The following is a 23,944-nucleotide window of genomic DNA, read 5'->3' on the forward strand; positions in this document are numbered from 1 at the left end:
CATTTGCTTTCCTCTGCAAGTATTGAGTCTGCCTAGCTCTCAAACCAGAATGTCACACTAAGCTCTGCAGGGTCTTCAAAACTACAGCTGCACAGAAGAAAATGTCTTAGTCACAGAAGGAGACAAGCAGACTCTATTACTTAGCAGTTACAGGATCAGCTGTTGAAAGAAATTGCAAGTGCTAGTATACTAATTTCCTTACATATTTGGCAAAAGAGATTTTCACAGAACTGATGCCTTGGGTTTTAACATCAGAACCACATCAAAGGAGCAAGAACAAGCATCTTATGTTTTGTTGCCCAGAAACACATCTGCAAGACTCAGCTGAAAGGGTTCTTTTTTCACAAACTGAAACTTTCCAAGTGATTTCAAAGTCCTATATAGAACATTTCACAGAAGTCCAAAATTAAGCTAGCACGATAGAAGTGACTAGAGAAAGCTTGGAAAGATAGAATACAGAATGAGTGCTTTCTTCTTTGTGGACAAAACTTTCTCAAGGGCTGAAGAGAGAATACAAAAACCAGCTAAAATGGACCACAAATCATGAGAGGATTCTGGAAGTAGGTATAAGAGTTGCTCATGTTAGTAGGAGGTAATCAAGACTTAGTTTCAGCCTATTGTTTTACATTTGCTCGTCTTCAATGTGAATCACTGCTGGGTATTGTCTAGGCAACATTTCCTATCATGTTTCTTTGGTATGGCAAATTATTTAATTTGTTCAAATAGAAGTAGTTGTTTCTCTGATTTCAAAGTTTTACAAAAGCTTTGTTAGTACAAATGATTCAGTTTTCATGCTTTGATTCCAAAGTTTGAGTTTATCTTTACGCTCTAGTCCCTGAAGTAGCATGATGAGATCAACTTCCACTAACAAAGACCTAACTAACTGTGTTCCTGCAGTTATAGAAATAAAGACCCAAAGTTCTGTGTTCTAACATTTACAGTTGCTTAATTTTGGCATCTCAAATAGTTTGGATGCATAAGAAACATGAAAAACAACTTTAAAAGAAACATTTTGAAATTATGTATCATTTCCGGTTTTGACTCTGATTTTTTTCTGGTTGGAGACTTGAAAAGTTGAAAATGTTAGCTTCTCAAGCTTTCCGTGTGCTGGAGACCTCTAAAAGCCTGTTATTGTAATGAAAAAAGGAAATAATTTCATAACTTCAGATACTGGTGTTTTATGACAGGAAATCTGAAGGAATGGGACGTGCCCACCATTCTGTATTGTTTTACATCTCTTCCGGAACAGATCTTTATCCCTAACACCATTAGTGCAAGACTCACCCACCTGTATTGGAGAATTAATAATCTTTGGGAGAATCATGGGGAGCAGGTAATACAGAATTTGTGTAATGCATAACCAATATAACTCAGAAGATGCCCTTGACAATTCACTGTACAGAATCTGTCTCATTCCTTCTGAGACAATGTTAAGGAGATTGAAATTGCCTGCTATATCTGAGTAATAATGTAAGACTCACTCAACTCACGCTTTATGCAGAAGATCAGGTTTGTTTGACAGTTTTCATACTCTCAGGAATGATTGAATTAGTATTAGGAGGTAAACTAATAGTTGTTTTTCTCTTCCTAGTGATCATTTCCACTTACGTGGCATTACTATAACTTAGTGCTACATCATCTGATTTCCTTCATTTCTATCAAAAACATCAGGTGTAATAAAGAGTTTCGTGGTTACTGTAAAGGCTCTACTCTCTGGTGCAAATTGATTTTCCAAGTATATTTCTAAGGTTTTCTGGTTTCTGGCACACAGCTTAATGTCAGTGGATGACCACACCTCAGTAACTGGAAACAAAGAAAGGTTTGAAGCAATGATGGAGTATTCTTTACAGTTCTAGCCATGCTGCCTCAGCACCTCCCATTTCACTGTCAAAAGACCAGACAACAGCTTCAGTTTCATCAGCAGGGTACAGTGCCCTTCTCCCCAGCCCTCAAATAAAAGCAAGCATCAGCATCTCCACCACGAAAAACATAGTAAACATCTGTACATTACATCTGTAATATATAACTTACAAGCAATTTAGGGTTTTTCTAAGCCTTTGTGGTGTGTTTGGGATACCACCTGCAGAAGAACTAAGACATAAAATCTGAATTGCCGTATCAGAAACCATTAAACTTGGGTCTATTATTCTGTTGATATTATGACAGTATGAAGAGAGGAAGTGTCTCTGGTAACACTCCAAGGAGATACACAGTCAGAAAGAACCCCTTCCCTGAAGTAGCTGCACCTCAAGCAGGTGACACAGGATAGGTTTTACTGAAACCAGGCATGAGTTTAGCAAAAGAATCCCTTCAGGATTTATGTTGCCTAAATGATGTAACAGTGTCTGATGTATTATGATATGCTGTAGCCTAAATGTTTTTGTTCTTATTTCATGATAGACTTACTGAACCAGAAAAATCTCCCACAAGATAACAAAGTAACATTTCAAAGCACAAAGCCAAGAACTACAGTCTCTGTCTCCTGAACTTCGTAGCAAAGATGACTCAAAGACATTTCAAGTTTGATAGGCCAAAAAGAAAAGTTTACTTGGCATCTTAGCCTACACCCACTGCCAATGGGACAAACACTAGATGCCAATAAGTCTTGGAAAAGAAGGAAAAACCTGGAGAGTAGAGTGCCTGCAGCCTACTAAACATTTTTATGCTACTAGCAATATATTAAAGATCAGTAAATTCAAACCAGGCATCAGAACATCTCCAAACTACTGAATTGAATACAGAAATTGGGGCACAGCTTCACTAATACTTGAAAAACATGGAAGTGAGAAGAAATAATTTCATCATAAATGCAATGTAAGCCACACAGAGGGTTAAAATTATATGCAAATCATTTCATATCCTGGTGGACACTGAAGAATATTATCTTCATTGGGACTTAATCTGCCCTTTAATGACAATACCTTCTCCATTGGAGCCTACTCTGATCTTTGGTGCTTGGGATAGCTATGTTGCTTACTGACTTGTTTTGAAACATCTTCAGAGCATGAAGAGTTCATCCTAATGAACAGATCTTTTGCAGCTCCTAACCTGCATGGAAAGGCTGAGCACAGCCCAGATAAGTGGTAGATATGTAGGAACACACAAGAGAAGGATTTTTAGAGAATACAGACTTCTGCTGCTAAGCCTGTTTCTGGATACACTCCAGCTTGCTGCTGCTGTCATCTTAACAGCACATCATACTACAATGACCAGTTGTCTTCACTTAGGCTGCCAGTCAGTCTTCAGATAGGAGCTGTAAAGTGAGTCACGTAAGACTTTCCTGCTTGACAGCAATAAAAAGCGGTCCTAAGAATACACAGCTGAGTTTAGTAGGGAAGCACAGTTATTCCTAGCTCAGCCACAGTCAGATGAAAGCTCTCCTAATCCTATCGTCTCTCACAATGTCTTTCTCTCTCCCTTGAAAACTGTTCTGATTCAGTGGCCAGTGACAGAGAAGTCAACTTTGTCTCCATTTCTGCTGCATAATTGTTCTTTGGCTGTGTATGGATCATCCAGGCCTGATAGCTCAGCCTGTTATGGATAGTTATCAAGGACAGGATAGGCCTCTTGCAGTGGCACAAACTTCTTTGCCTTACTCGGGGAGTGTAGCTGGTTAGAAACAGCTTAGAAGAACAGTAGCCTGAGAGACTTTCAAAGAAGTTGCCAGTCAGCAGAAACAGACATTCCTGTTCCAGAAGGGAATTCAAATTGCTCCATGGGATGAATCACAGTGATTCCTCTCATTGCCTGGAGGGCTTTTTGTTCTCCACATTTTCTGTCAAAGAAGTCCAGGGAAACCAGATTCAGAGGCTTTGTTGATATCAGGAACCATCACACTGGCAACTTCCTTCTTACCTGTAAAGTCAGATGTGCTGTCAAAGGAGAAAATTGTATTGCTTTGATGTGATCTATTCTTGACAAATTCATATCAGTTGCTTTCTATCCTTATAACATGCTTTTGAGTGCTTCTAGATGCAATTATTAATAATGTGTCTAAGAATCTTTCCCAAAGTTCAAGTTGTCCCTATGGTCCCATTTTCCCTTTTTAAGAAGAAGCAAGATACCTGAACTTCCTGGGCTCCTGGGAATTCCATCAGTCTTTGTGACTCATTAAATATTGTATTTTGGCCTCATGTGTCCCTAGTAATAAAATCTGGTAGTGGAGAATTGGATCTCAAGAGCTGCTTTAGGGATCTTGGTGCTCTGAGTGACTCTCCCCCAGTTCAATTAGTGATAACTGGCTATCTTGTATCCCAGGTAATTTTTAGTTCTCTGTGATTTTAAAAAATAATTGCAGAGCCATCAGATAGGGCAGCACTAGCAGTAGTGATGTGAATGAATCCTTTTGAGGTTATTCAGGCAGCTGGGGACTATGTCCCCAACTTTCTTGCAGGTGGCTCTTTCTGATGCAGCTCAGTTAAGTAGGAGCTCATCACTCAACAGCTTGTGCTGTAAGTCAGTTCCTCAAGATTCACTGCATAATTCAATGTGCAGATTGATTCCAAGCCCTGGGATAAACTAAAGAAAGAAGGAACACCTGTGACTTAAAATACTGAAGCACATGTTTAATAAGTATCTCTGTGATTTCTTTTCCTTTCAAGCTGTGACAGAATTTCCTTCTCAGTTCTGCTAATGTAACAGACTTCAAAGAACCCTAAGCCTCTCAGAGAGTCTGTTTTTGTCTTCAGTCTTTGATTCCTCTCCTATAGATTACCAGGAGTGGAAGACCTGTATGTCAGGGCAGTGAGCAATGCAACATGGCATGATTTGTACATTATCCAAGCATGATGTTTAAAGTCAGGTCTAAATCAGTGCAATAGGACAAACCACAAAACAAAACATTATAAGCATTTTAATTGCACTTACATAATGTATGCAAGATATCCAATAAAATGGATAATATATCTATAGAAATATTTATGTATGTTTTATTGTCTGTTAAAACCTGTACCTAACTTCATTGTTCTGCGCAAAGTGTCAGATAACTTTCCTCTTTGACTTGTATCTGCACAGGGGATCTAACAAGCTGCCATGCCCTTGACACAGATAAAGATCTCACAGTATTGTGGACAATTTTCCCGTGGTTGGATAACCAGACTTCCTTTAAGGTATTACTTTATATCCATGAGATATAGATGTTGCCACGTCTTTTAACAAGTTGCTGAAATGTTAAAGTGCCCTGTGCCTTGAAAAGAGGGAACCTTATTTCTAATCTGAAAACAGTCTAGCTGTATTTTCCAGGCACTGGTTTCTTCTGAAGAAGCCTTGGTCATGCCAACCTGTGGGTACCATGAGTTGAAGTTCTTGGTTCCTGAACTAATTTAACTGGGAGGAAGAAATAGATTTCTTCACCTATTTCAAAAAAGTTCAAAATTGAACTTTTTCTGTCCTCCCTTTTTCTCCTAGGTTTTACCATTTCCAGGAACTCTTAGAGTAGTTGGACTGCACTTTTAGCCATAGTGTTCAAGTGCTGGATACCACTCCCAGCAGAAAGAGTCTTCCTGTGAAGAATATTCAGGTTCCCTGTGGCTGAGGAGAAGATGAACTTGGAAGATAACCTCCATCTCATTATTTTTGGTTTTGGGGGTTCTGTCACATTCACAAGAAAAAAGTGTTTGTTTTCCTTTAATTATATCAAATTTCCATGTAAAGTTTCTATATGAGGAATATTTTAAAAGTTTCAGTTCTCCCACTCAAAAAAAGGTATAATCTTGATTTGATGTGCATGTGTTATCTCAAGCTTCATCACCACAGAACAACATTCTCTCTAGTAAACTCAGAACTAAAAGTATGTCGCCAAAACTTTGAAACTGAAAAACAATCTCAGAATAGAAACAAATAACAAAATATATTCTGGAATTCTCGTCATAGTGCATAAAAAATGCTTAATTGTGCTTTATGACAATATATCAAGACATGAAGAAATATTCACTTACATACAGGACCAGCTCCAAGAAGCAGAAGAGATGGATGGATGGATGGATGGATGGATGGATGGATGGATGGATGGATGGATGGATGGATGAAGGAACTCTTTTGTGAGCTACTGACTAATAGGATGGGAAAATGGAAACCATGAGAAATACCTGCAAAATTTCAGGAAGAGACAAAGTAACAAATTAACAAATTAAATTTTCTCTTTAATCTATGCATCTAAAACTGGATAAAGTGTTTTATCCACATTATGACAAGGATGGGATTGGGACATTACCAGAATAACATTGAAAACAAAAACTTGTGTCACCGAATAAACTTTAAACTTTAAAGTAAACTTTAAAACACTTGGGGTTGTCATGGAAATACAACCACTACAGTTTTGAAATGTGGGTCAAAAGCCATTCTGCAAAATTCAGCCTTCTCCAGAAAAATATAGGACAGAGGAGTCTGATCTAAGGGCACTAAGACAATAAAGCACAAAGTATGAACCTAAACTGATATTTGCAAAGAGATTAATTTTGGGTGTAACAATAAGTACAAACAGGAGACAATCTTGTCTCGAGTATCATTGGGGAAATAATGTTACTTGTACTTTCCATTATTTAATCAAATACAAAAGCTCAAGAGTACTCAGTATCTTGCACTAGAAAATCATTCTTCCAGGAATAAATTAAGTCTACATGGGCTTTTATTTTCCTTTCTTAGCCCCTCATACAAAGAAAACATAGGCCAATGCTTTTCAACTTTTTGGGTTGCACAGCCCTATTAAAAACCAGGTTTTGAGCACACAATGTTAATATTGGAGTATAATTTTATTTAGTAGTTATATAAATAAATAATAAAATGTTAGGTACCTAATAAAAGAGGGACCAAAATAGATACTGAAAAAAAACCACAGTATTTTGACTTTTATTTTATTTTATTTATAAATGACACAGAAAATATTTCTACATGCAAACCATTGGATTGTTTTGTGCAACCCTTGCAGAATGTCCTTCACCCAGTGTTTCTTCACTTTAAAGACCATGTCCCTACAGGATGTCATTTCAGAGAGAGATGAGGAAAAGTGACCAAAAGGTGAGTCCCGAATACCTATGGAGAGGGAGGGCAGATCTTGGATTTAGGTCATGAAAATGGAAACACTTGTCAGGATTTTCAGGTAAAAGCAGCATTGTCCTGAAAATTCAAATCTGCAAATTCATCAAGTACCTTTAAAATGTGGAACTTGGGTGGTCTTTCCCTTTGCTATCCAGTTCATGCTTGCTGCTTTGTGTGGTAAACTAAGGTGTACCTAAAGATTTCCTTTCAAATATTCTTATCAGCCATAGAAGCTACATTAAAGGTTTTTTGAAAAGTAAAGAAAATGCCAGTGTCCCACTCTCCCTGTTCCTAGGTCAGCTCTTGGCTGTGCCCTTTAAAATCCTGCCTTTCTCTTCCATCTCACTTGTAAACAGTGTACATGGACTTAAGAGTTTATAAGCAACAAAGGCAGGATATCCAGCTCCTGAAGCACATGGGAAAGAAAGTACATGAGCCAGCAGGATTTCTTCTCTTGTCATATGTTCTAATTATCCTTGGTGCTATATACAAACAGGAAAAAATTGGCTCCATGAACAATACCTGAAAAGCTATTGCTTTTCAGCAATACAGATGGATCATATTGGAAATGTGTTAACTTTTTACAGTATCATTAAAAAACACTAGACTCCAAGCTAAAGAGGGAGTACTTCCATGGGCACAAAAATCTTCATGAATTCAATAATCAAGTAGAGAGGTTATCAGCTGCCCACCATGTTTATTTTGAAGTCAGAGAGGTAATTGCATAATGTATGTAATAGGCAGAAAAGTCAGTAGCCTGAATTTGAAAGTAAATCCATCTGATAACCTCCTAAAGGCCTGCTGATGGTACAGCCATGCTGCAGTTTCTGCTGCCTCAGTTTCCCTGCTGTGGCACAGGTTTCCTAGATGGATGTTAACTTGGGTATAAGTCATCTTGGAAGCAATATGTGCTCTGGATTTTGGCATTATCCTAACACAGGATCCTGGTCATACCTAGGTAAAATACTTCCCTCTTTCTCTGCAAAGCTGCTGGGCCCTGAATTGTGAGCAGTACAGAGGTGACACCACATTTGCACATGAGCCTACAGCATAGGTAGTACCTTCAGCACATTTCTTTGGTTTCTATTAGGTTACTATTAAGACACTGGCAATGTCTGTGCCAAAAGAGAAAAAATGAAGCTAGTTTCCAATCCTTTAATGTGCTTTTACTCCTCACAAAGGTAACGATGAAGTAATTTTTCTGCTTCACTGTTAAATCCTCCTTGAGGACCAGAATCAATTCCCAATCCCAGCTCCCATCTTCATTCTCTTTTAGCCAACTCCAGAAATGTATGAATGTTAAATGCAAAACTAATTGAAGGCAAATGGAAATGAGGTTGATTGAGTAATCCAACAATATACCGATACAACTCTGCTGTAGGACCTAAAGGAAACTTAATTAAACAAAAACAATCTTTATTGTTACTATTTCCCAAGAGGATTATTGGTGAATACTGCCATTCCTCTGTATGAAATATTCAACAAAAATCTGCTTCCACATTCTCAGGAAAATTAATCTTGAGTCTCTCTTGAGACTGGAAATACTACAGCATTGGAAGCTAGAGAAAAGTAGGCTTTGTGTCCTGGAGGGTTACTTCTCACTGAATGCCATGGACTTATTTATGTTCAGGTTCCTCAGCTGGTCCCAAAGATGAATTTCATTCCCCCAGTTCCTGCCTTGAGGTTCAGGGGCTTTAGAAATGTTGGAAGACAGTTTAACATTTAGAACTGAAGCTAAAATAATTGCTCAGTAACTCAGCTTCTTCACATTGATTGCCACTAGTTCTCCTGTCTTACTTATTGAGGGGCACATTTTCCTTAATCTTCCTTTCCTATCCAATATATTTGTAGAAGCCTTTAGTATTCTTTGAATCCAACAGCTCCAGCTGTGCATCAGCTTTCCTGTTCCCTTCTCCATACATCTAAACGGTGTCTATTTTCTTCCCAGGATGGGTATCTGTCCTTTGCATTTCTGTCTTTAGTTGAGAGGCCAAACTGAGCCATGCAGGCCTCCAGCCTTCCATTCCTGGTTTCCCTTTACAGGGAAACAAGACCTTTTGCACTCTGAGAAGAATGTCCTTAAGGACCTGACAGCAATTTTTACCTCCTTTATCTCCTGAGGGCAATTTCCCAGGCTTTCAGTGCACTAGTTCCTCAAAAAAAGTTTTTCTTTCCTAAACATGAGGATTCTTTATCTGGCCCATATCCCTCAAGGCTGTAAATTCAATCAAAGAATGATCACTTCAGGCCAGGCTGATGCCAATTTTGGCATCTCTAATTACTTCATCTATGTTTGTAAATAATTGGTTTGGTTATGCTTCTCCTCTGATTGGGCTATCACCCGGATTAATAAATTATCCTCAACACATTCCAGGAGTCTCCTGGCCTGCTTACAGCTTGCTATGTACTTTTCCAGCAGATGTGAGTGTGGTTGAAGCTCCCCACACAGATCAGAGCCTGGAGTGTGAATCTTCCTTTATCTGAAGTAAAAACACTTCATTAACACCCTCCCCTAGATCTGGTGGCCTGTAGTAAACATGAGCAATGAGACTTCCCTCGTCGGCTTGACCCCAATTTTTGCCCATATTTTTTTACCCATTTTAGTTGTTCATTGCTGGTTTTCCGTGGCAGCTCTCTGTAGTTCATCCATTTTTCACACAGAGGGTAACATCATCCCCACTGCTGCCTGCTCTTCTTCCTTGCCTGTTCCTTCTGAACAGTTTATAGCCACTGATGAAGTGCTCCAGCCATGCAATTTGTCCCTCCACATCTCAGTGACAGTGATTAGACCACAGGGTTCCAGCTGCACAGTGGTTTGCAGCTGTTGCTGTTACCCATGCTGTGGGCATCACTGCACATGGGCACTTCACCTGGGTTACAGATTGTCTCACCTCTTTAGATGATGGTTTCTAATACATTAGCAGCCTCCAGTCTTTCTCTATTGCTCAAAATCCCCTTCCCCACTAAATCTAATTTAATGCTCTCCATATAATTCTGGACAGCTTGTTGGTGAACAAACTTCTGCCCCACTTTGTCAGGTGAATCCCACAAGCACGCAACACACCCAGCTTCCAAAGGCAGGTCCACGACAGTGGAAGCCAAAACCTTGAGTATGGCATCAGCCACACAGCCAGGCACTCACCTTTCAACTTGACTCGTCTTTCCTGAGCCACTACATCTGCCTGGAAGGGCAGAGGAGAACATGACCTGTGCTCCAGGGGATTTGGTGTTGCTATGAGGGTATACAGTCTTTTCTGGGTGTTCAAATTTGCCTTGCCACAGACCCTACATAGAATGATATTGGAGCAGATGGTAATTTGTAGGATTCAGTAGGCTCAGCAGCCTCTCAGTGACACTGTGAATGTGATCTGTTGATAGGCAGTGAACTTCTCTAGGGAAAAATATGGATGGGAAATCTTTTTCTGAAGCTACCGTTTCTCACACAAGTGATGGAATTGAATGGTTGGGGTTTCCTGGATCCTGTCCATTATTACTGTTACCTTCATTCTGCATGCCCAGAGCACAGTCTCTGCTGTGTAGAGACTCTTCAGGAGAAGGTTCTCCATGCAGAGAAAACTGTGCAATCTCATTTATCTCATGAGTTACTAGTGTCAGAAAGTTTGAGGTTAGATTCCCTTGTACAGCCTCAAGGCAGGGCTGTTGGTCAGTCTGGGACAGCACACAATACCACTTATTGACCTCTCCCTCACATTCCCAGGTCCTCCACAGCCTGTGGAACTCCTCCTGTAACACAGCAAATTGTCTGAAGATTTCTTCCAGTTGGGTCCACTTTCAGCTATGACTTCCACTGGTAGGGATGGATGCTAGAGGGATATTCAGGTACTGGAGCAACCACAGCTATTCTGAACAGGTACTGCAGTTTTTGCCAGATCTCTTTGAGTGGAGATATCAACACAGGCGTAATGTGTCTGCTTCAATTTCAGCCTCAGCCTTGCAGTTGCAGAAAGTGGGCACCATTTTCTTTCCATGGGCAGTCTTGTTACAGATTACAGGGAAAAAAAAAGAAAAGCAAACAACACACACTTTGAAAACGCAATTCTTTTGAAGTCTTTTGAAAGACTCTCTCCATCAAATTAAAATTTGCTGTAGACCTCAAGTTCCTGTGTAGGCTTGAACAGCCACCAGCTAGCTGGGGTGGCTGTCAGGGCTGCAGCACAAGCCTGCTGCTGAGCAGAATAGGCAGCAACCTAAGAGCTGTCAGTGTACTGCCCTTCTTGCACCATTTCTCATGCTAACACCCCTTTATCACATGGGCAGTCCAGAATTTCCAAATTGAGGAAGTTGCATTTTAAAAATTCAGTTTCTGTTTTTGTATTTGCATATTTCTTCTAGCAGAACTATGGATTGTGTTTTGTTCCAGAAGTGTCTACTCCCTATTTTTATGCATGTATTTAATTTCATAAATATTGCTCTGTTTTACAGGGAAATGAGAAGTTATGAGACAAATAAACCTCAGCAGACAGAAAACAGTGGCAAAATCCCAGAAGTCTAAATAGTCGTACCAATGTATTTTTTTCCTAGGGAAGAATGGAAAAATAAAAATTACAGCAAACTCTGGAACTCCTGCTTTAATTTTCTGTAATTTCTTTCTAGTGGAAATGTTACTTTACAGACCAGGTACAAGAAGAATGCATAAACGTTATTAAGACATTAAAACTAAATCTTAAAAATAAAAAATAGGAACTACTCCATTGTGAGTCTCAGGAAAAGGCTAAAACAGTGTTAAAGTCACTGTTGGCACCTCTCAGTGTTGGCATCACTCAGTGTCTAGTGTAAAACAAATGAAGTTTGATTACTCAGTACCTTTCCAGTATTTGCCTTCCCTTTTCTCTTTCCCCAAACAACATGTGCTTTGTGACATTTTGCTATGAAAGCAGTTTGTACTATTTTCACGTATAATGTGGCAACTGGCATCTTCTGCCAACTGTCATCTTTTCATGGAAATACAAAGCAGAGCAGGAAAGATCCAGCACCTATTGGTGCACTATGGCTTATTTCTGTCAGTAATGCAAGGTTAGCAACATACAGTAACTTAGCTGAAGTCAGAAGCAGCAGAAGTGGGTTTTATGCAAAAAAAAGTTAATTAAAGAATAAGCACATATTTGAAAGACAGTGACATTATATTCCAGGAACATACTGAATGTTAAAGCTGTCTCTCCGGCTGTCGTAAAGTATTTCAGTTGCTTGGTTTTTGTTTTTGGTTAAGTGGAAAACAGAAAGAAGTGCTTGTTATCACAGCATAACCAGAGATTCACAGCTGTGCTGGTGCACAGAGAAATTAACATAAGGAGTGACAGATCTGTTACAAGATGAATCAACTCACCTCAGTTTTTCCATGACCCTCAGGAGAGTTAGTGTTGTGGCAAAACAAAACCACCTAGTACTTTACCTCTTTTTAAGAAAACTCATGCACAGAGTACTTACTCCAAGGTAAAAATAAAGCGCCATTTTCATTAGGCAAGATGTCCCATTCATCCCTGGGCCCTCACTCCAGAATGGGCTCAATGTCTTATGAGACATAAGCCCGATGAATGTCAAACTTGCCCGGAACTAATCTGTTTCCCATCCCTCTGTTTCTCTCTCTCGGTTGTTCCCATTTCAGCAGAAGACATTGTCATCACAAAACAGAAATCTTTCAGAGACAGGTGCCATGAAGAGAATGAACAAAAGGAAACAATGTCCAGAAAGCAGGCGTAAAAGATGGCTATATCTATGTGTTATGTGTGAGATTTACTGGTGACATTAATGTTTGTACTGGTAGCATAATGGTCCAGACCTAGAGAAGAGCTTTTATGGGAAAACTAGACATTTTCCAGGTATGTTGATGAAAAGATCATGATATTTGGGATCATGGTAAAAAAGATAACTGGGCTAAGAGTAGAGATGCAGGAAAATCATTGAATGTTACTGACCTTGAACTTGGCAAGATTTTCAACACGGTTTCTTACAATATCCTTCTATCCAAGAAGGAGCTTAAAGGTTTAGTCAGGCAGATAATTGCCTGGATGAAATATTGAGAGGATCACTGGGTTCAAAACAAAATGGCTGATGTGTACTCCAGTTGGGCGGAATGACAGGTGGCTTTTCTCAGGGATTTTTCCTGGGCCCTATCTGATATTTGGTACTGTTATCTATGACCTACATGAGTAGACAATGCATCTCATTGCATCTGAGGATGACCCCAAATTGGAGTTGTAGCTGATATTTTTGAGGGCAGATTTTCATTCATAGAGACATAAATAAGCCAGAGAAATGGGCTTGCAGAAATATCATGAAATTCAGTGAAGATAAATGAGGAGTCCTGCACCTGTGAAAAAAGCTTATTCAGCCTGGAGAAAAAGACAGCTCTGGTGGTACCTCATAATTGCCTTACAGTTCCTATAAGGCCATCAAGACGACACAGCAAGACTCTTTAAAGTACTGTATGGAAGAAGAATCAGAGACAGCTGTTAAAAATTAAGTCAGTGGAGCTTCAGATGCATATATGGAAAAGAAATGGAAGAGTTTTCCTAGAGAAAATGTCCAGTCTTCATTTTTGAAGGCTTACAAAACGTTTTGGATAAAGTCCTTGCAACCTGGTTTGAATTTAGTATTAGTCCTGCTTTAAGGATGAAATTGGATTATAAACATATGAATCAAATGCATGATTCTATGAATCTTGCAAGGAATGAGAAATAAACAGTATCTATTATCTGGCTTCCTGATTTCCCAGACTCTGAGGAGCCTCACCAGCCTGTCCAGCCTTACACAAGCTTTGTCATTCTGACAGCCATCAGAGCTAGTCCTCCCTCTCCTGAGAAACCACCAGAGAGGAAGCTGTGCAGAGAAAAGTCAGAGCACAAAGAGGGAACACCCCCAAAGGCCACTCACAAAGAATGTTCTCTAAAGGGACCTGCCATATCCACTCACAGCAGATCCAGGCTGCCAAGCCTACCAAAGTTTATTGTCCACATACTGTAGCAAATGATGACTGCAGATTCCACAGGTTATCTGACTTAGTTGTAAGCCACATGTCTCATCTTTTATGTGCAGAAAAGCAGAGGTTCTCTCCTTTTTGCATCAGCATATGATGCAAAAATATGTATCTTTATGTATGTATCTTTACATTTTACATTATTTTATACATATTTATCTATTTATATGTATGTATCAATGTATGAATCTTTCTCAAGAAGGGTTTTGTAAGGAAACAATATTGAAATATTAAAGCTGAAAAACTAATTTTCGTTTAGGGCTGAATTCCAACTGCCATTTGAGTGCGTACGACAACACAAATTGAGGGAGGCAAGAAATATTTAATGGTTGATCAGAACACCAGGAACTTGAATTAAACACCTTCGATTTAATTCTAAGAAGGTCTTGTATCTCAGAGTTTATACTTGTGTTTTACCACAAGGCAAAGAGTTGATAACAATCAGACTTTATACAGGCCAAGAAAGTTTATTGCTGCAGTAAGATCCTAAAGTTTTGTGAATGATGGAGCAAGTGATTATATTTGCTCTCTTTAGTCATAGACACTGTGCTGTAGTCAGTCTGAAGTTTGCTATGAAGAAACTGAAGACAGAAACATGTCAAGCGTACAAAGATTTAGAGTTGATGGGGTAGAAGGCAGGGAGCAAAACGAGAAATGAAGAACAGAGCTTGGCTATCTTATCCTTATGTGCAACTACTGACATTTGAAAATTCAGTCACAGAAAGAATGACTACAACTTCTTCTATAAACACATGTAATTAGGGGTTCATATTGTGCCCTGAATACAAAGGCCTTGAGATGATGAGCGAAAGTCAAACTCACCCCCATCTGAGGCAATGAATTTTGTATCTTAGAACTGAAAGTACTCATAAAATCAGGAAACATTTCAGACTCACATATTTTTCCTTAAGTCAGCCACTTATCATATTTATGGCTACACTTAATCCTCACTTGCCTCCATTATTTATGTTAAATCTGTTAATGATACTGTAATGAGTTGTGTACAACTCGAAATGGGAACTCATTTTTCAGGGGAAATGAAAAACTAAGTATATCCATGTTTCATTTCTTAAGGAGCTATAAAAACCACTCTATGTTCTAATGAAATTAAAGCAAAAAATGTAAGAGTGCAGATGGAAAACAGATAGACTCAAATTAGACAAAAGACCAGGGCTTCATTAGGGAAGTTCACCATAGTACACCACATTGTAAAAAATTTGTGTAAATGAACATGATGACAACAAAGGATAATCTGAAGCCTGTCTCCAGATTTACCTGCACTGTATCTGAACTGTACCATTACAAATCCCTTTCACAGGTTCATGTGGCAGATAGGTTAAAAGTAAGGTTCTTTTAAGCCCACAGGCTCTACTTTACTCTGAGTAAGAAAAGCCACATTGTGTGCAGTAGGACACTGTGAGAGGTATCATTCTGAGCATAATCTCTGAAGGTTAATAAAGAGAACTTTGTGGGTTTTTTAACATGCTTCCTTCAAGTCACAACAAGATTTACATGCTCCTCTATCTGGCCTCCATAATTTCCTAAAAACGGATTAGAACAAAATTTCTTTGGAGTTTCCATTTCTATCAGCAGTGAAAAATAAGTATTAAAATTATTAAATGGAGGAAATTATCTATGCAGATTTATAGTAATTTGGCTAGCAATATGCTCTTAATTTCTCTGAGGTAGGCAATAAAAGTAGACAATAAAAGTTGAGATTGAATAGAACCAATGTCCTATGTTAGTGTCTACTTCTTTATCTCCTATTGTGTTCCTGCAGAAGGTCAATGATTAATTTGCTAACTTTTTTTTTGTTTATTTGATTTTCCCTGAGTGATTTTTACTGTGGAGAGAATGGAGAAAGTGAGTCCACTCTCTGCTGGAATCTAAAGTGATTTCTCTTCCATGCTATGCAGGAATATCTCCCACTGAGTTAGGCATTTTTAAAATAGAGCCTTTTGACCCCCATTTCACACAGTATTTTGTTAAAAGCTACAGTGTGGGAAAAGGCTTTCAATCTTATCAGAACTTTATGTATTTGTTCTTACAGTGACTGGGGAGGAAAAGTACAAGAAAAAAATGGTTTTCAATCAGGCACTCTTCCCCTGAATTATGGAAACATTTTTATTTTTAAATAACGAATCAGTCTTCAGAGATTTGGAAAGACCAGGGGAATGCCCTAAACCTATCTTGTTCTTTTTATAACACAAACTGACACTTGCAGCTAGCCACAGTTTTGCTCCTTCCCTGTAGGTTCCAGTGAGATGTCACTGCTCCTTGCTGATAGAGGAGCTTTGAAACAGATAGAAGGCAGGTGATGGAGGGGATGCAGCCTGTGAGGAAGGGCTACACTCTCACAAAAGTGCAACAAATGTAAAATCTGTGTCCTGTGTAGCCAAAATATACCTCTCTATTCAGTGGTCATTCTGGAAGACTTTCTAGCTATGATCTCTCCTGAGGCAAAGGAAAAAGTGGCGTTTAGTGATAGCCAGGTTTTTGATGCCCTTGTTTATATGTTTTCATGAGCGGCCTTGTCTTCTAAAGCTCCCAGACCTAAAGGGTTTTGTGACCAAACACATCCTTATTTCCACTGAGTATCTTATAATCCAGTATCAGGCTTCCTGTTCCAAAAAGGTGGCTTCTAAAAAATTGTCCATATGTCTAAAAAAACAGCACAAGATTCCTTTGATTTCCCTCTCCTTTTAAGCTCATATCAGGCAGCACAAAAAAAGGAGATGAAGTTTTATCTAATCTCTGCAACTCACAGGAATAGAAAAATGTTTTAGTTTTATAAGGAGCATATCACAGGTCTGAAAGAATTAAACTGGTAAAAGTTTTGAGTGTCTGAGGAAAAGTATCTCAGTCAGTGCTCTCTTTAAAATTTGGTCACTGCTCAGGTACAGATGTAGGAAATTAGACACACCAGTTTGGATATATTAGGGAGCCACAGTGAGGGGAGCTGCATACATCCTTTGACAGGCACCACCTGTCTCTTCTGTCCCAAAGGAAAAAACTCATACCAACACAAGCTGGAACACACTTTTCTTACATGGTGTACAAACAGGTCTATCTCACATGAAAGTAAGGTATATGTACAACAAGTGATACTTTCCTCAAAGCATTTGCCTTTTTCTTTTGCTTTGTAAACGTTTTGGTCCAATAAGAAAGCAAAGAGTATTTCAATCCATACACACTTTGAAAGAATGTAAGTGTTGGAGTGGGTTCCAAGGATGGCTAAAAAATCATCAGAAGAATCATGAGAAAATATTTAGAGGGATCTTATATGAAAGATGGAAGCAGACTCTTTAACAAAGTCTGCAGCAGTAGGACAAGACATAATGGTTTTATACTAAAGGAGGATAGATTCCAACTAAATACAAGGAAGAAGTATTTTACTGTGAGGGTGGTAAGGCATGAGAACAGAGAGGTGCTGGATACCCCATCCCAGGAAATATTCAAGGTCAAGTTAGATGAGGCTCTGAGCAACCTGACTTAATTGAAAACGTTTGTTCACTGCAGAGGAGTTGTACTAGATGAACTTTAAAAGCCCCTTCCAACTGATCCTATGATTAGAATATTCTATGCAAGCACAACTTTAAATTTGTTACCATGAAAATTTCACCATGATCAGATGATATATTTCCAAGTGACTTTTTTACCACAAATAAAACTTACTACTAGCAAGGGTGTTTTTTAATGGGGTAGAAAGGAATTAAACAAATAAAAACAGATAGAAATAAATGGAAGAAAGTTATATCTAGGAAAAGGTACAATAATGAACTCCCTAAAAGTGTATAATGGAAAGAATATCTCATAAAAGCCATTTCAATTAAAATAATTCCCTTTTATTAATTGACCATTAAACTAATGTACTTTCAATCACATATTTAATTTGCTTTGCTCTACCTTTCCTTTCACCAGAGCATAAAATTGACATTTCTAGCAGAGAACAGACTGGTTCTCTTGAGTGTACTAAAAGGACTTCGTGGTTTTTCTGGTAACATAAAAAAATAAACAGACATCCAAATATACTTGCTACCAATGGTGGCCTCTTTTCTTGTTTAGGACATTTAGCCTTATGTGAACTATCCATGTCCTATTGCTTTAAGACAACAAAAGAGCCAACACTGAAACCTGCATCAGAGCCTCCGATTACAACTTCATCCTAAACCAGCACCCTCAAAGGAGAGGTCTTTGCAGCTGTTTCGAATATTTCCCTAGACTGAAAACCAGCACAAGGAAGAGACAAAAGTCCTTACATTCTTGCACTTGTAACCAGGCTCTCAGAGAATCACAATAGACACTTTAATTTTGTACCTGAAAATGTGCTAAAGTAATGATCAGTTTTGTTTAAACAGGTTTGGTGGAATTCTAGTTTAATATAATGACTGAGATGTCTCATAAACATAATTAATTTCAGTAGTTGACCATAATCTGATCTTCAGCTTTCTTTTATTTATCTGATTCTCTGCTATTTCTTTTTTAATGGGGGAGGAAAAGTAAATTTTTTACATTTTTTGTTTATATTTTACAGTCTTTGCTCCTATTTCAACATCTCTCTTAAAAGACCACCAGTAGGCTTACACAGGTAATACAAAAGCAAGCACACTAACAACGTAAGAGTCTATTTCCTGTCCTTGGCAACTGATAGATCACAGATTCAATAATTTTTTAAGATTTAACAGCCAAATAGAGAGACAATCCCTTCTGATTCTGTTATGTAAACAATAATTGAACAAAGAATGTGCAGGACTGAAGCTGCACATACATCTTATTTTGTTCTGTCCATTGTGTTAGAAGTGCGAGAGTGCCTCTGACTAGCTTGTAAAACAGGCTGTGTATTAAAAATAGGTTTCTGAAGCAGGTATCTCTCAGCAGAATTCACAGGAAAAATCTTCACTCTGTAGTCAGATCTTGTCTCCCGCCCTTTTAGCAGGGTGTTAAAAGGTTCTTCTCGTTCCATTCCAGGTGAAACCAGACAAGATGCAGGTGGTTATTTGTTAATAGTAACGGGCAAAAGGGGCCTGTCTATTTCTTGGATGATTCTGATCTTAGAGGAATGTTTTCTGCTACTGTCTAACCCTGAAAAAAAAATCAAAACAATACAAAAAACCCAGCCAAACTTGAGAGCAGTCTTTCTTGTGTCTAACCAAGCACCCATCTGCCACGGGACCTCCCCTATGAACTGACCACATCAAAGAGTTTACAAAACAAGGTATGTATAGCATCATCCTCCCCTCTCAGATACGTGGCCTCTATCTTCAGCAATCCCAAACCTCTTCAGGAGAAGATGAGGATAACAGTGAGTTTCAGGAGCTGCTGCAGACTTTTTTCTTAGGAGAAACTTCTTTCTGGAGAGAAATGTAGGCACCATCCTGGGATTTGTTCCTTTTATTCACATAGCAGTACACTTTGCATGATCATTTGAAGTAGAGCTCTGCTTTACATAATTATCCATACTCATGTATAAAGGGGCACAGTTGCATACAATTGGACTTATTTGCATCTGAATATACATGTCTGTGACAGAAGTCGTTGTCTAGACACCCCACATTCCATGTGGGGGCTGCAATAGAAGAAGGCTGAATGGTAAACTTGCTCATTGAAGAGTAGACTAGAACCATCTCTGCTGCTCTTGGAGAGCTAGAGACCCATCTGTTTTTAAATATAGCTATTCAAATATATCAAAAATATATTTTATGCTGTCTTCATTAGCAGCACAGGGACAGATTATAAATACCTAAAGCCAATCCTAAAACAGATTGCCTCAATTTATAAAAAGCTACCTTCCCAGTGATTTCTTATTGGCACACAGCGAGCTTTAAGAGAGCAAGACCCTGCAGAGATGTTACAAGAGCAATATCCCTTGATGTCCTGACAAAAGCAATTAGCAGGTATGCAAAGAATGTGCTACAGCAGTGGTCTGCTCCATAGTGCCCTCCTCATCTGCTTCCAGTCCAAATACCCTCACAGAGTCTTACTGTCTTCAAATGGTTCTGATCAACAACTAGTTTGAAGGTGTTATTTTGAACATGCCATTCTTCACCCATCAGGACCACCAGTGATGGTTAAGGGAGAATTTTCTGGCCTCAGAAAACCCACCATTATGCTCCTCATCCTGCCAAGCTCATCAGCACAGTTCCATAGCACCAGCTCTACCTATCCCTGACAAAGATACAGGAAATATTTACAGAATCTTGCTGGATTTTCACAATGAAAGCCAGGTTGTTCAAATAAAATATCCTCAGTGGCTCTACGGAGCAGAAATTTCTTTCTCTGTGTCAGCTGTCTATTTCGTCCTACTACTGGTCTCTTCTCCCTTTCACCAATACCATAGGGTACCAGGAATGCTAAATCTTGGGGATTTCTGCATAGATTTTTCAAACAATGCAGCATGCAAACTGTTCTGGGGCAGCACTCTGATGTACATAAGAAGGCTGCCAGAGCCAGTTCCTTTTTCTCCCACCTGACAGGGAAACAGGGGGTTGATTTTCCTTCTAGCCCTGTGGCTCTTACAGAAATATTTGCAAAGAACACAATCTGCTGACAAGCGGCGAAACAGGCTTAATCCTGCCGGTGAACACTTTGCTTGTTCAACCAGATCTAACTGCAGCTTTTCAAAAGCTCAGCATCTCTGCAGTGTAGCCTTGCAGTCTTACACTGCAGCCTCCAAAGTCTGCATTGAGAGCTGATGACCGTGCACTGCAGTGTGACGCACTCCTACCACAGTGCTGCAGTCTGTACAGATTGAGTAAAGGACAGCAACAAAACAAGAGCTTCTGGCAGAGCTCAGCATCCCAGTCAACTTCAAGGGCATTGCTTTGCTGAGGCAGAGCTTAATGTTTTTAAAGCAAAACTCGAATAGTAGAATGAGTCTGTTTTGATTTCAGTTGCAACAAATTGAAGCCTGTTTAAGGATTAACCCTAAAATGACAGTGGGAATTTTGGAAGCCCAGTGCCACATTTATCCCCACATTTTTCTGCTGGAAAGAAGCTCCTGACAAACCTTTCCAGCACTGAATAGCTTTGCACAGCAAGTAGCATGTGGAGTTTGAGGACCCATGTCATACATCCAGCTGAACTAGGGCAATAAATGGCTTTAAAGGGGTAATCACACATGAACAATTTGCCATTTCTATCTCACTTTGACTCACCTTCACATTGCAGCACTTCTATTATCAACTAGCAGAGAGTTGTGCTCTGGAAGACCAGACTGATGGTATATAGTTCAGACTCCAGAAGCCAGCCCAGGACTGAAACCTGAAAACCGCAGTTTTTCCTTCCTCAGCTCTCTCAAAAGATGAGTTTCACTGGCAGAGGAAAAATGTTTCACATAGAGCAGATAATGGACAAAACAGAAGCAAAATTCAATAAATATTCCAAGGCATAAGAGACTTTGAAGGAAACACAAATATTATTGAAAGACTTACCTGTTCTGGATTGAAAAATCTGAATACACAGCCACAAGCATGAAGAAACCTGAAAAAAAATACTGGAACATCCAATCACATGAACTTACCTAAACCCTCTTTGCTGCATTACAGGAAAACAGACTCACTGAACCTTCATCTTCCATTAAGGTCTGTGGGATTACCATTTATTAACTCACGTGGTTTGACTCTAATATTACTACAAAGAGAATCAAAAAGTGCAGAACAAAAGAACATTCAAAGCACACTCTAAACCCCATCTTGCCATGCTGTCTGCTTACAGTGAAAGAGAAGCACTCTCCTCTATAACAAAGGACAGAGACATTTCTTTTGGGGAGGTTAAGGTTCCAAGCACTGCTATAGTTAAGGAGTTTTGAGTAAAAATACTCATTCTTGGCATTCCTTCTTGGCTCTTAATGCCGAGTTGGGTCTGGTAACAAGATGTGAGAGAGTAGTCAGGCGCTTTCAGGAAATACCGCCCAACAGATTGATTTCTCTTATAATAGCTCTTGGCATTTCAGTACCTCAAGCTAGCACTATTTCTGGAGCTTTTCAATAATGCTGCTTTAGTATGCTCAGAATAGAAGAATCTGGCAAACTGAATGCTTCAAAATGGGGGAAACAAAATGTTCTCAGTGTCACCTGCAGACGTGACTCTGGACAGAAGGTCAATGGATTTCTTTAAACTACAGGACAGACTTCTGCAAGCTGGAACCACAGGACAGACTTCTTTGCTTTGACAAATACTTATTTTAGCCTAGTCTGTAATTTTCTACTTCAATTTTACATCATAGGAAATTCAGATGCATTTTTGTTTCTTTTCTCATTTTCTCTCATGAGTATTTTGCTCCACAGGCTTTCATGCTTACCTTTAACTTCGGAAAGTTAACACAGAGGATTTTAATGGCCTTCTTTTGGAATCTGTTCTGCCTTTCATGACTCAAACTGGGCTTCTCTGGTCTGACTCGACAACATGATAGATCAGAATTGACACCTTCTACTGGCAGATCTGCAGAAACACCAGATTCAGCACAGCTATGAGAATCTACCCCCAAAGTCATGTCAGTCCAAACCATTGTTAAAAATTTTGGTTTGCTCTTGTTTTTAAGTGTTCTGAATACAGCACTGTAAGGAAAGGAACATCTCCAAAAGGACAACTTGCAGTGTTATGCACAGATCCAGATAATTTTCTGAAACAGACCAGAATGATTATTACTCTTACAGAAGCTCACCGGCTTACTCTATGGCTTACTCTTATGCACATAACCAAGGTGCCTGCATCTGTTCAAAACCTTCTTCCATATCATGTTAGGAGTTCTGCCTAAGGGACCAGCATCTCATTCTGAAAAAAAGAGTTTTCCATAAGGAACCTCAGCCTCTCACAGACAAAAGAGTTCCTTACACCCCTCTTAATGTCCCTTTGCTCTCCCACAAATCCTTTGAAAACTTTCCACAGCCTACAGAACAGCATGAATCATAACTCTCTATTATGCTAATAGAAACTACTCACTGCTTCTCGCTATGCCATGTCCATCCACACCCACCACTGCTGTCTTGCCTCCAAATGCAATTATATCTTTCTGTTTAACACAGCTACCTGTGGCAGTGAGATAAGATTCCCTGTCTGGTAGCACAAGTCACTAAAAGGATGCACATAAACAACCAGTTGTGACAGACCATTTTTGATCTCTGTGACAAATATTACCCCAAACTGATGAGAGCAAAACATAGGTATAAATGTACTGCTGGTGCATTGAAGAAAGGGGTTGCATTGCTGCTTGAGGATTAGCAAGGACAGCAATGATGTAACAAGATTGTTTCCAAGAGATGCAAGCAATTTCAGCAAGAAAACACTAAGAAAATTTCAATTTGGAACCAGAAAAAGAAATCTGATGCAGTATGCAGAATAAAATTCTGCAAACATTTTCATTATTAAGAAGAGGTATGAAAATAGCAGGGGGGAATAAACCCAGCAAAACTAAATGCAGAACCTGGTAAGGCACAACAACTTGTTAGATTGTCCAAGTCTTGTTGTGTACCCTTGCCACATTAGGAAATACCTTTGTGGCTACTTTTCTGCCACACTGAAAAGCAATCATATGATGATAGGAGTACCAGGCACTGGTTCATAAGGTATGTAGAAACACCCCAAGATTTGAACTGCAGCCCAGGTGTGTGAAAATATCAGGAGCAATATATGCAGTATCAGAGAAGGGAGCAGAAACACATCCCAGAAGTACAGGCTGGTAGTAAAGGAGAAAAATTAGTGTCACCTTTATGGCAGAAGGGTACTGTATTTCCTGATGTCCCCAATAGAAGCCCCAGCGTCAGACTACTACTTCCTCTGAGGTTGCCATTCCTTTCCTGTGACAGCACTCATGTTGCTGACAGGCAATGTTCAGAGACACTTGCCCAGATGAAGTGTGAGAGCTGCCTTGGGTCTCTGATATGCTGTTTCCAGGTGTTGGCGCTTTCCATAAACGTG

The 23,944-nt window shown here is 39.2% G+C and overlaps 1 long non-coding RNA gene across 1 annotated transcript; it reads right to left on the reverse strand.

Moving 5' to 3' along the window:
- Positions 1-17,852: 17,852 nt before the first annotated feature.
- LOC148219792 (uncharacterized) lies at positions 17,853-21,863 on the reverse strand. Its single transcript, XR_015799566.1, has 3 exons — positions 21,460-21,863; positions 21,184-21,339; positions 17,853-19,111 (listed from the first exon to the last, which is right to left on the reverse strand). It is a non-coding gene; the product is annotated as an uncharacterized LOC148219792 (long non-coding RNA).
- Positions 21,864-23,944: the final 2,081 nt, after the last annotated feature.

This window comes from Sturnus vulgaris, chromosome Z, assembly GCF_052056855.1.
Source record: "Sturnus vulgaris isolate bStuVul1 chromosome Z, bStuVul1.hap1, whole genome shotgun sequence".
In the NCBI taxonomy this organism is placed as follows: Eukaryota; Metazoa; Chordata; class Aves; order Passeriformes; family Sturnidae; genus Sturnus; species Sturnus vulgaris.